Here is an 11,475-nt window from a genome sequence, read left to right as displayed (position 1 = left end):
TTAAAACCCAAAAAATAAAAAACCACTTTGGCAATACAAAGGGAAAAAAATAGTTGGCATGCTTGGGTAAAAGATACAAGCCCAGGTGGGTGAGTATTGCACTGAGTATGAGATAAAGCCAGTCTTTCCTGGGAGCAAAATGATGTTTGGTAGGATAGCAACAGAGGAAAAAAAAAAAAAAAACAAAACATTTTTCCAGCTTTATTGGCAAAGATTACAAAGGGTCAGATCCATCATGCCTTTGTTAGACCAAGTCCATGGAGACTTTCCTTGACACAACCAGATCTATCAAAAGAGGAAGAAAACACAGTTAGCAGCCAGCACTAAGGGATTCTTGTCAGGTTCCCCCCAAATTACTTGGAAAATATCTTTCCTTCAATTCTCGACTTGTCCCTAGGTATTAAACATCTGCTCAATTGTAGAAATACTTGAAAGATTACTGGGAGATAAAACTGAGAATAAAATAAAAGGTTTTCCAACAGGCTCATAACATGTACATGCACCCAGTGAAACAGATCTCCTCCCCGTGGTCTGTGACACAGCAGGGAAGGGACTTGGGTGAAATTTGTCACCTGGACCATGATCCAACTCCTCCGTTGTTCCCTGAATTTCTTCATACATCTATAATCATCCATGATTTTATAGTATACCATCACAGCAGTCTGCAGAGGCTTCAGCTCTCAGGTGTTCACCCATCATACTAGCTACGCCACAGATAAACAGCTGCTGGCCTGAAACATCTGCAGACAAAAGCCCAGTCCGAAAAAACTCTCAAAAGTATGCAAAAATTTGGGTGGAACTCAATAGGACTGTGTAAAATCTCTCAGCTATTTATGTGCCTGAGTGGTTCCAGGTCAGCAGCACACTGATAAGCAGGACATCAGTTTTTGTATTCCAAACTGATATTTCAGAGAATTTCCATGGTGGGATATTTAAGCAAGATGAAATATATGATGTGATTAGCACAGAGGGACTGGGCCATGTCCCTGGGAATATGGGATGGCTGCTTGCCCACCAGCCATCCAAACTGGCCCCCCTTGAACACTGTGGGTACCTGGAAGGGTGGGGGCTCCCAGAGGATGGATGGTTGTTGTTCCCACTGGATCCCAGCTCTGGAAAGCTGGCAGGAAATCAGCTCTGTGTATGGTATTCCCATGAGGTCCTTCCTCAGAGGGTAAAAAGCTTTTGAAGAGGGATGGTGGGAGGATGAAAAGATATTTCTGGCACACCCCTGACTGCTGAAGGAAACCGCTGGAAGGGAACCTGGCCTCCTGAAGATGTGGTGACAGAATTCCCTGGAAATGAGCAATTCTGCTGGCCCGGACCCACCAGCCCCGCCTGAGGCCATCCCTTTCTGGAGATCTGAGCTGCCCAAACGTGCTGCAGAATCGCGTCCCGGGCGGCCACTCCCTGTGTCCCTGAAGGAGCTGATAAAGCCACTTGAGGACGGGGCTGGAAACGCGGGGGACAAACGGAGGCAGCGCAGCCCGGGCAGATGCTGCCGATGTTCCTCTGCAGAGAGATGATAATGAGGGCACGGCTATCCCTCCTCGCACACGTCCCGGCCCCTCGGAGCAGGAGGAAAGGGAAAGGCGGTGTGGTCTGTGAGCCCACCGCCCCTGAGCCGCCCTTATCGGCGTCCCCAGAGGCGCAGACACCGCTTTCACAGCGGCGTGTAAAACACCCTTCCCAGCGATAGCAACGGCACCAACCGAGAAATAGTCTGTGAAAAGAACTAAAAACAAAAATTTCGGGGCTGCTTATTTTATTTCCTGCCCCCCCCTCCTTTTTTTCCCCCTTTAAAACCATCCTGAAGGCACCTCTGAGGGTATCTCTGGTGTTTTTTGTTTGTTTGTTTTTTTTGTACATGCTCCCATCACACATCACATTATGTGTCACGTATATTTCACACTGACAGGAGAAAAGGGAAGTGTACAAAATGTCCTGAGCTCTGGGAAACCCAAATCCTTGCTCAGCAAGTGCTGATCACATCCACCTCAGTGCTGTGGGAGCTGCAGGGGCTCAGAGTTCACCCAAGGCGCACACACAGATATAATAAACTAGGGTTCACTGGAGGGAGAGCTCTAAAAAGGAAAATATGGGTGGGGGAAGACAAGGGGAAAATAAAAATGAAAGTATGTGAAGGGACACAGTGGAGAGAAATGCAAAGGAATGAGGTAATATTTAATTAAAGTCCAAAATGTAGCTGGAACACAAAGAAGCCACATGGTTTGCTGTCACAGGAGTAATGGAGTGCATCTGCTTTTGTCATCAACCCTGCTTATAGGAACAATAAACAGAAGGACTTTAAAACTCGGGTTTTAAATATCTAATATATCTATCCATTAAAAATTAGTGTTAATTTTCTTTTGTCCATAAAAGGCATGTGACAATGCCAGTGGGTGGGTTTAGATTGGATATTGGGAAGAAATTCTTCCCTGTGAGGGTGGTGAGATCCTGGCACAGGTTACTCAGAGAAGCTGTGGATCCCTGGAAGTGTTCAAGGCCAGGCTGGATGAGACTTGGAGCAACCTGGGACAGTGGGAGGTGTCCCTGGCCATGGCAGGGGTGGAATGAGATGATTTTTAAGGTCCCTTCCAACCCAAACCACTCTGTGAATCTGCGATTCTGTGACCCTGCAGTTGCATATTAAACATGAAGTATCAGACCCAGCACATCTTTGTGCATGAAGGACTCCACTAAACACTTTGTTTAACAAACACTTCGTTAAAAACCCAACTGTTTTTAACAAACAAAGGCTGCAGAACACGTACAAAAATAACCCCGCTACAAAGAGCTGTGGGAGTGAGAGACTCCCAGGTGCCTGGCTCAAGGCAATCCTCTCCTCAATCCTGGCAAAAGGTGACTCTGCTGAGCAAAATAATTGTGGAGGTGAAAGTTTATTGTCAGTACAGAGGGGAAAAACAAAAACAACAACAACAACAACAACAACAACAACAACAACAACAACAACAACAACAAAAAACCACCTCTGCAAAAATCGTAGCCAATAGATCAGAGCCAGTTTTAGAGAGAGCAGTGAGAGAAAAGCAGTGTGGCTTCAGATCAGGATGAAGTTGCATCAATCAGATATGCAGATTTTTACAGTTTATTGGGGGGGGGGGGGGATAAGGAAGAATGGAGTTTAAAAATGGCTTGTTATTTTCCTTGATGCTGCAAAGGCATTTTATTTGGAGGGAGCGATTAGAGAACGCGGCAAAAAGGATACAGCAATTCAGACAGGCACATTGGGAGGACAAATGTTGGGAACTCCTGCAGTGCTGCAGGAATTGGGGAAAATTAAGCAACTGGTTCAATCCAAACCTGATATGAGACAAAGAACTAGGAATGTTCCAGCACTTCCATCGTGCACTTCCAATGGACATTAGGGTGGTAAATGAGTGGGAGCATGTGACAGTGGAAGATCTAAATTTCACATTATGCAAATGGCATTGCAGAATTGCCAGAGAAATGAGGTAACGTTGGTTCTCTCTGCTAACTGGCAAAACTGCTGCAGTCATCTGGAGGTTTCAAATCTGTTGGGAAGAAAGAGAAAGTGTTTCTGCCTTGGAAGGAACAGGGATTTTTGTATAAATATGCCCGGGGAGTTTAATTGGTGCTAAGGAAAAGGAGGAAAGAAGTACAAAGATTTGCTTAGCCAAGAGCTTAAAACATGAAAGCATCAATGTGCTGAAAGGGAGCACTAACACTCTATAGGCTCTCACTAAATACATGCTGTACACATCAATTTTATCTTTAAGGGACCTGGATGAGGGAACAGCAAAGACATTCCTGCACCCACACAGGGCTGAATGGATTCCCCAGCCCCATGGCTGGACCTTCCTGCCAGGAATAGAACTGCCAGGAATTTGTCAAAGCTCTAGACAAGGGTGTTATACAACTCCTGTGCTGGCAGGAAAAAAAGAAAGAAAGAAAGAAAAAAAAAAAGAAAGGAAAAAAAAAGAAAAAAAAAAAAAAAAGAGCCAGGAAAGAAGACATATTAAAGTCTCTGCCTTGGCCAAATTCCAACTCAATTAATTACAATCCTCCTTTTAACATTCCCCCTGAAGTTTCAGCAGGATAATGCATCCTTCCATGCGTGCCCTGCGAGGCTGGAGGAGGCAGAGCCCACCACAGAGCCACCGATGGATACCACGGATGCTGCACACAGGCCGGGTGTTGGGTCGGGACTGGGGAGGCCCTGGCACCCTGGAAAACGGGAAGAGTGAAGGTGATAAAACCATAGAAAAACAGCAGCAGTCAGTTTGCTGTAAATCTTCCTGCTGGGCAATTTTTTTTTTTTTTTTTTTTTTTTTTTTTTTTTTTTTGGTAAATGTGCTCAGGAAACCTCGCTTCTGCCTTCTAGTGGGCAAAAGACAGGAGAGCAGTGCAAGAGTGGGAATTCCTGAAGGGAAAATTAGCTTTGGGTTCCTCAATATCATTATTAACAAGACTCCGGCGGAAGTCTTGTGGTTTTTTACTTGTAACAATGAGGGCTGTGCTCGCTTCTCCCCCTGACCCCACAGATTATAAGGGTACAAACCCTTTTGGAAAACGCCCTCTAAAGAGGAAGGACAAAGGGCAGCAGCCACGGCATTGAGGGGCTCCATGGATTTTTTTAATTCTCTGTGGAGGTCCCAGTAGTAATCCGAGGATTATGGAATGGTTTGGTGTGAAGGGGTCTTTAAGGGCCCTGGGCAGGGACACCTCCCATTACCCCAGGTTGCTCCAAGCCCTGTTCAGCCTGGCCTTGGACACTTCCAGGGATCCAGGGGCAGCCACAGCTTCTCTGGGCATCCTGCTCCAGTTTTAGCCAAAACTCTTCATAGGATGATGAATTTTACAAATAATTAAAAATGTTATCAGCAGTGAGTTAATGAAATGGCGCTGCTTAGTCATCCTTTGAATATGCAATCCAGGCCTTCTCCTAATACAACTGAAACAAAAACTTCATCTTCTCTAACACTTCCAAGATTATTTTTTCCCTAACAGCCATCTCTGATGTGCTGTTGGCCACCAGGAATGGATACACCCGGTGGGAATAATCACGGAAAAACGCCAAATATTCCAGAATTGCCTCCTTTCCTTCACCACACTCTTCATCACCAGCAGAAGCCAGAACGGAGACGTCTCCCTATATCTCCTTCAAACCACCGTGACTATCCCGTGTCCCTCAGAGAAATCCTGGAGCTCGAGGGGTGAGCTGAAAATGGAGCTTTAAAGCAGTTCTTGAACGCTCTCTAGTGGTTAAAGAGCAACTACTGCTAATGGCACCTTCCATCACCTTCTCAATTTTAATTAATAAATCACTCGCTGTGACTCATGCCTCTCAGAGATAAAAAGATTTTTAAATTATTGTTGTAATTATAATAAGACTTTATTACAATTTATTCTTAGGCACTGGAGTGGTGTTTTTCACTATGCAAAGTGCAGAGGGAGTTTAACATCACTCCTGCGCATCAAAATAACATTTATCTTTTTGAGCAACAACGATTTTCATCCGAACTGCGTGACTGCTCATTGAAAATTCATCTTATCCACAACTATGAATATATTCCTGCCTATTAACCCACCTATTTCAGGATTCCTGATTTCCGGAGTGGCCACTCAAGGTCTTCACAGAAGCCCTGAATGTATGTCACAGAAAAATGCTAATTTTTCACTTCACAGCAGAAAACAAAGTTGAGAAAGAACTGGGTGACCCAGTTATGGAAATTTGGCAGCTCCCAGACCAAAGGACAGATTAAAGCAAAGAACATGCCACAGACAGCGATGACAAAATCCTGGTGTTGGGTTGGAATAATGAATAGATCACAGGCCCATGTCCACGGGAATATTTGCATGGAGCATTATTTACATACCTTTTCACAGTTTAATTGCAACCTGCCCAGTAAAAACAAACAGCCTGCTTCACAGACACACGTTATTTGAATGTTTTCTTTTATTTTTGTTTATTTTGCTATCTGTTTGTTTTAAAACTGAGCCTTCTTGTCTGCCTGCCTTTCTCCTCACGGCTGCTTCCTTCATCATCATCAGTTTAAACACCAGGCTGCAAAATTGCTCCAGTAACAATCCTTCACAAAATATCCTGGGTCTGTAAGGATTGTACTCCCAATATTTTTTCCAAATCCCCCATTTTTCAGCTCTTCAGGTCCACCAAGCCCTCTTGTCCTCAAACAGATTTGGAGACATAAAACAAAGCTCAGTGGTGGCTCTGTGAGCAGCTGATACAAAGCAGCTCCCAAACTTCATCTTTGCCAGGAAAATTTTCTGTTAGCCAGCAAATTGCACTCCCTGCTAATTTTTCATGACATTTCCCAGCCTGACGACAATTTCGCTTATTAAGTCATTAAAATATGGTGTAATTAATTTTACTTTCCAATTAGATAATTGGTCTGCCATTGCAATTCTCAGACTGCAACGTGTTATTACTGCAATGTTTTAGTTACTAATGCCAGTGAATCAAAATTATACGTTGGTCTGGGTTGGGTTTTTTTAACTTTAAATCTTTCATTGCTCTTCAGCAAGGTGAGCTTCAGCTTCCTCAGGGAGAGCTGTTCCCAAATTTCTCATTTCCTCTGCTGCAGCAGGGTCTTACCCTGGTGAATACTTCTAGAGCTCCTGAAACACATTTATGATCCGTTCATCACTGGGGTGCTGGGGAATAGAATTGCCCTGTGCACTTAAAGAGTTGGGACTTCAAGTAAAAAAAAAACAAAACTATTGAAGCACAGGCAAAGATTAGGAATAAATCTGAATTTATGTAGGTGATCTCCTCACCTGTTTTCATGTTATTTTTATGGCTTGGGGGGTTGTGCTTTGTTTGCTCTTTTTTTTTTTTTTTTTTTTTTTTTCCCATTTGGGCCTTTTTTTTCATGCTGAAGCATTTGCAATTCTTTGGTGGAAGTTTTAGTGGAAGAATTCTTTAGTTCAGCTTCCCTGGGATAGATATGGCCTTGAGGAACCCACAGATTTACTTCTCTAAGAGTGCTGAGTACACAGGAAGGAAAAGGGCAGCAGTGCCAGTGGGCACTCCTGCAGCCAGCACATGTGGAAAGGCAACTGTCACACCAACAAACTCGGAAATACTTGTTTAAATCAACCATTAATTGTTCTTTAACATAGGGTCTGGGATCAGTCTTCCTCAAAATAGGCCAGCTGAGCCTCCAGTCCTAATGGGACTGTGAGAATGGTCAGCCCTTCCTTGCTCTCCTCTGGGCTGGAGGCCTTTTGTCCTGCAGGAGTAAAAGCTTTCTGCATTCCTCATGCCAGTGTTTATTGTGAGATGTAATTCTGTTCACTGTGAGGAAATGACATCTCTGTTATCACTCTATCTGCTAAGCAGGCTCATGGGTAGACTCTACCATCTCACAGATAAGCAGAAAAGTACTCAAATACAGTCAATATATTATCAACCTTAAAATACACCTGACTTACAGGAGAAATCCTCAGAACCTCAAAAGGACGGGACATTTGGACTTAAATATGATGGAAAGAAAATGGTAAAACATCCTGTGATTTTCTTCTCTTTTGCTCCATGGTTACATTACAAAGATTGCACAGTGGAACTGGAAGGTACAACCTGTACCTGCCCCTTGTTAAGGGTTGTTTACTGCCATCTCTTCCAGCCATGCTTGCTAAGAACACTTTTATTCTCCACACAAGAATATTTTGTAGAAGAGGTTTTAAGTGTTTCCTGTCCCTTTCTGACTAGGCAAACAGATACTGGGTTAAGAAATGTAAATTATATAATATAGACTGAGATAAGCAGGTCAGTACAAATAAGCACAGGACTCAGACTGCAGAGAGGCATCCCCTCACCTCAGTTGTTTCTGGGAGAAACTTTGCTATTTGAAAGCTCTTAATAAGACTTTTCCAACTGGGAAACAAAATTAAAGCAACAAGTTGATGTGGCCACCTGCAAATTAGGCTGTGTACTTGGGTCTTCCTAAATTAAATTAGACATGCTTTACCTTTATTCATTAAACATCCCAAGTGATAGGGGATGTTTAATGTGGCAACATGAATTTGCCACAACCAAACTGTGCCAGGCTGTTTCATTTCCTTCCACAGATGGACAAAGGAGAAGCAGAGGAAAAATCAGAGGAAGATCTCCTGACTTTAATAAGGTTTCTGATACTCTCTCCCACAACTCAAAAGCAGCCTAAGAAATCATGACCCAAATGAAAACCGCAGTGAAGTGGGTGCAAAGCCAGTCTATGTAAAGAATAATTTCTGGTCAAACCCTGTCAAAAGGAAAGGAGGTATCAAGCAAGGAATTTGTCCCATATCGGCACTATGGATTCCCTAAAATACCCAGCCATTCTTCACCTTCAGTTACTTCCAATTTCCCTCCTCCTTTACCTTTCTTTTCTATGTGATGTGCAGGAAGAGTCTGATGTGCACTTTGGAGAGGGTGAGGTTTGATGGGCAATTTTCAGGTGTTGTGAGCATGAATAGATTATGAATATCATTAGCAAAACCCATTGTTTTTCTAATGACTGTGCCTGACCAAATCAGCTGAAGGGATGAACGGCTCAGGCACAACTTTCCTGGGGGGAAGGTGTAAGAGGGCAGGCATTGGATCTGCTCATTTGTCAAGAACTATTTGGACTCCTCCATTCATAGAAAGAGTCATAGAAATAAAGATTAAATTATTCTATCCGTAGAAATAAAGGTTAAAAGTTGGTATTAGGCACATCATGAGCCCCATGTTACCCATTCCATCTACAGCAAAACCTGGCCCTTGGCAGCATCTTTGCCTTTCAGTTACTGATTTTCATGATACATTTCAGGACTGGGTTGAATATCCTTTCAGTAAGAGCCATTTTTTCACTCCACAGTTACACAGTACATCTCTTTGAGAAGAAAAAAAAAAAAAAGAGTAATCTTTTCTGAGGTGATTACGAGTTTGGGATGACAACCTCTGTAGATGTTCTCCAGAATGAAAGATCTAAGACAGACTATGATCAGCCTAAATTTGACTTACAGCCTTATGATACTCTCCTTTAAATGGCTGTCATACACTAAAGTGCCTGAAAAACAACCCCAGATTGAACAGAATATTATTTAAGAAGATGCTTTGGTTGGGGCTGCAGCATTTGTCACAATATTTTCCTTAGCATTAAGGAAATAAAGACAGAATTACTCGATCTAATTTACAAATACAAAAAGATGATTGAAAGACTAAATTAGAGGGAGGACAGGCATAAACATTCTGGAGAGTGTGGTGAGCTGGGCCCATCCAAATTAGCTAAGTCAGGCAAATATAAAGCCCTGAGCAGTTTTGAGCTGCTTTTCAGAGCTCCTTTGGCATGCGTGACCAACCTCCTCCCTTCCTGTGCCAGGGCTTTGTCCATAAACTAAGGCTTGATCTGCTTTGCTTGATAAAGTTTGTGGAGCAAAGGAGCATCCCAGCCTGGTTCTGCAGCTGGAGACTTCAGTAAACAATTGCTTCATGGAAGGGTCAAAGAACTGAAACAGAAATACCTTTTGTAAGGACTTCCCATCAATGGCTGCGTAGGGAAATCTATCATTTAGTGGCATTTATTCAAAATTTTTTGCTGCATTGGATTGTAATTAAGTTATTTTTAACTAATCATACCGTTAGACATCATTTAATCTCCTCTGAACTCAAACACCTTCTGAATTTTTTACTGACCTTTCTCCCAAAACATCAATGTTTAACATTTCTGATAAAAACCTTGTATTTTAATCTTATTCAGACAAAAAACATACACTGAGCTTTCAATCCTCATTCAGAGAAGTTTATTTTGTCTGGGTCTCATTTTATTATGAAAGTTAGCCAGCCTGTGGGCTTAGATAGAAAGGAAATTTCTCTCCTTTAAGCAAATTCCTGTGGAAAAAGGAAACCTAAATAAAAACAAAGCGATACTTTTCTAAAACAGCCCGATAAGCAGGAGGACCCCCAGCTTTTGAAATGTGCAGACTGGTGCACCCCTCAAAATCTAAGAACCATAATCCCTGTAAGACAAATCCGGGAACTGGAAACAGAGGTTGGTCCTTCCCATTTTCTGTGCTCCAACGACGGAATGGGATCTGCCTTTCAGCTGAGGCTGTGGGTATCTCTAGAACCCAACAGAACACTGGCAATACTGAAATCCCATAACATTCCATGAGCTCAGGCAGGGAACTGCTTGATGAATAGACCCATGATAACATGCAGGAAGGAAGTTTCATTTTGGTCTTATGGAGCCTATTAAAAAAAAACAAAACAAAAAACCAACCAAAACCAAAACCAAACCAAACAAACACACACACACACAAAAAACCAACCCAGCACAGAAAAAAATGGATGTTATTAATTACATAAATTTCATGATCTCATTCAGGATAATTCTGAGTATGATCAGGGAGTAGATGTAGCGATTAAGGAGAGAGCATTGTGTGGGTCAGAGTTCCTGGTTTGGGGAAGCAGAGAACAGATCAGCAGGGTGGGAAAGCTGGTGAGCTGTAGAACCAGTTGCTGCTTTGGATAAGTGGGGAAGCAGAAGATGGAAGGACACAGGGATGGGATACCAGGTTTGGGAAGATGGGAGCACATCTCCGTTTGTGTGCTTTGATCACCTGCACAGGGATGGTCAGAGCCGGGCAGAGCTGCAGGGACACACAGCTCATCCTTGGAGCTCACAAGGAGCTAACCTGGGACATGGCTTTTGCTTGGAAATACTTTTTTTTTCCTTTTTTCTTTTCAACTTGGAGATAGGACAAGGGGGTAGAGGACTAGTAGTACTTCCCTGTAGGATTTTCCCCAGAGGGAGTGGCAAGGCTTGGCTTGGTCTAAAGTCCCCAAGTAAAGGAGAGCAAAGCAGGCAAAAGGGAAGAAATCTGAAATGGGAAGATCGGGAACGTGGTTTCCCCCATCCTGAGCAATTCTGTGTTCTAAAGGTTCACATTTGTGGAAGTGCTTCTGCTGGGGGGATTTTCTCTCCTCTCAGGCCTTTCCCTGGTGACTGAACAAATGTGACTCCAAACCCAGCAGCTCCGGGGCTCACCTTCATTTTACAGAGCACCCAAACACGAAATGCAGGGAACACTTATCTCTGAGAAATGTAAATGCTGAGACCCACATGCTAATTACAAGCTTGTCATGCTGGAAGTTGCCAGGATGGAGTTTACCCACAGGTCAGCAACGCCCTCCAAGCAAAGGTCTCAGATCTTACTGCTGCTTGGGAATTCTGCGTGGTGTCCCTCTGCTAGGCGTTGGGGATCGGTATTGTTGGCACAGAAGGATGAGGAGTTTGTGGTCGCTGTTTCTGCAGGAATGGTGGGAAAGGGGCAGATCAATAATTCACAGCAAGAGCTGCCTGCAATTATGAACACGTTAAGTACTCAGAGGTATTTCAGGAGCTGAGATCGACAGTGACATCTCATGCAATAACTGCTCTAAGAGCAGCGTCTGAATTCCTTTATTTTTGAGACTGTGAACATTTGCTGCTTCGTGTTTCACTTTTC

Source organism: Chamaea fasciata, unplaced genomic scaffold, assembly GCF_029207755.1.
Source record: "Chamaea fasciata isolate MVZ Bird 193981 ecotype frontalis unplaced genomic scaffold, bChaFas1.0.hap1 SCAF_7, whole genome shotgun sequence".
Taxonomy (NCBI): Eukaryota; Metazoa; Chordata; class Aves; order Passeriformes; family Sylviidae; genus Chamaea; species Chamaea fasciata.
Note: the sequence above shows the minus strand (reverse complement) of the source record.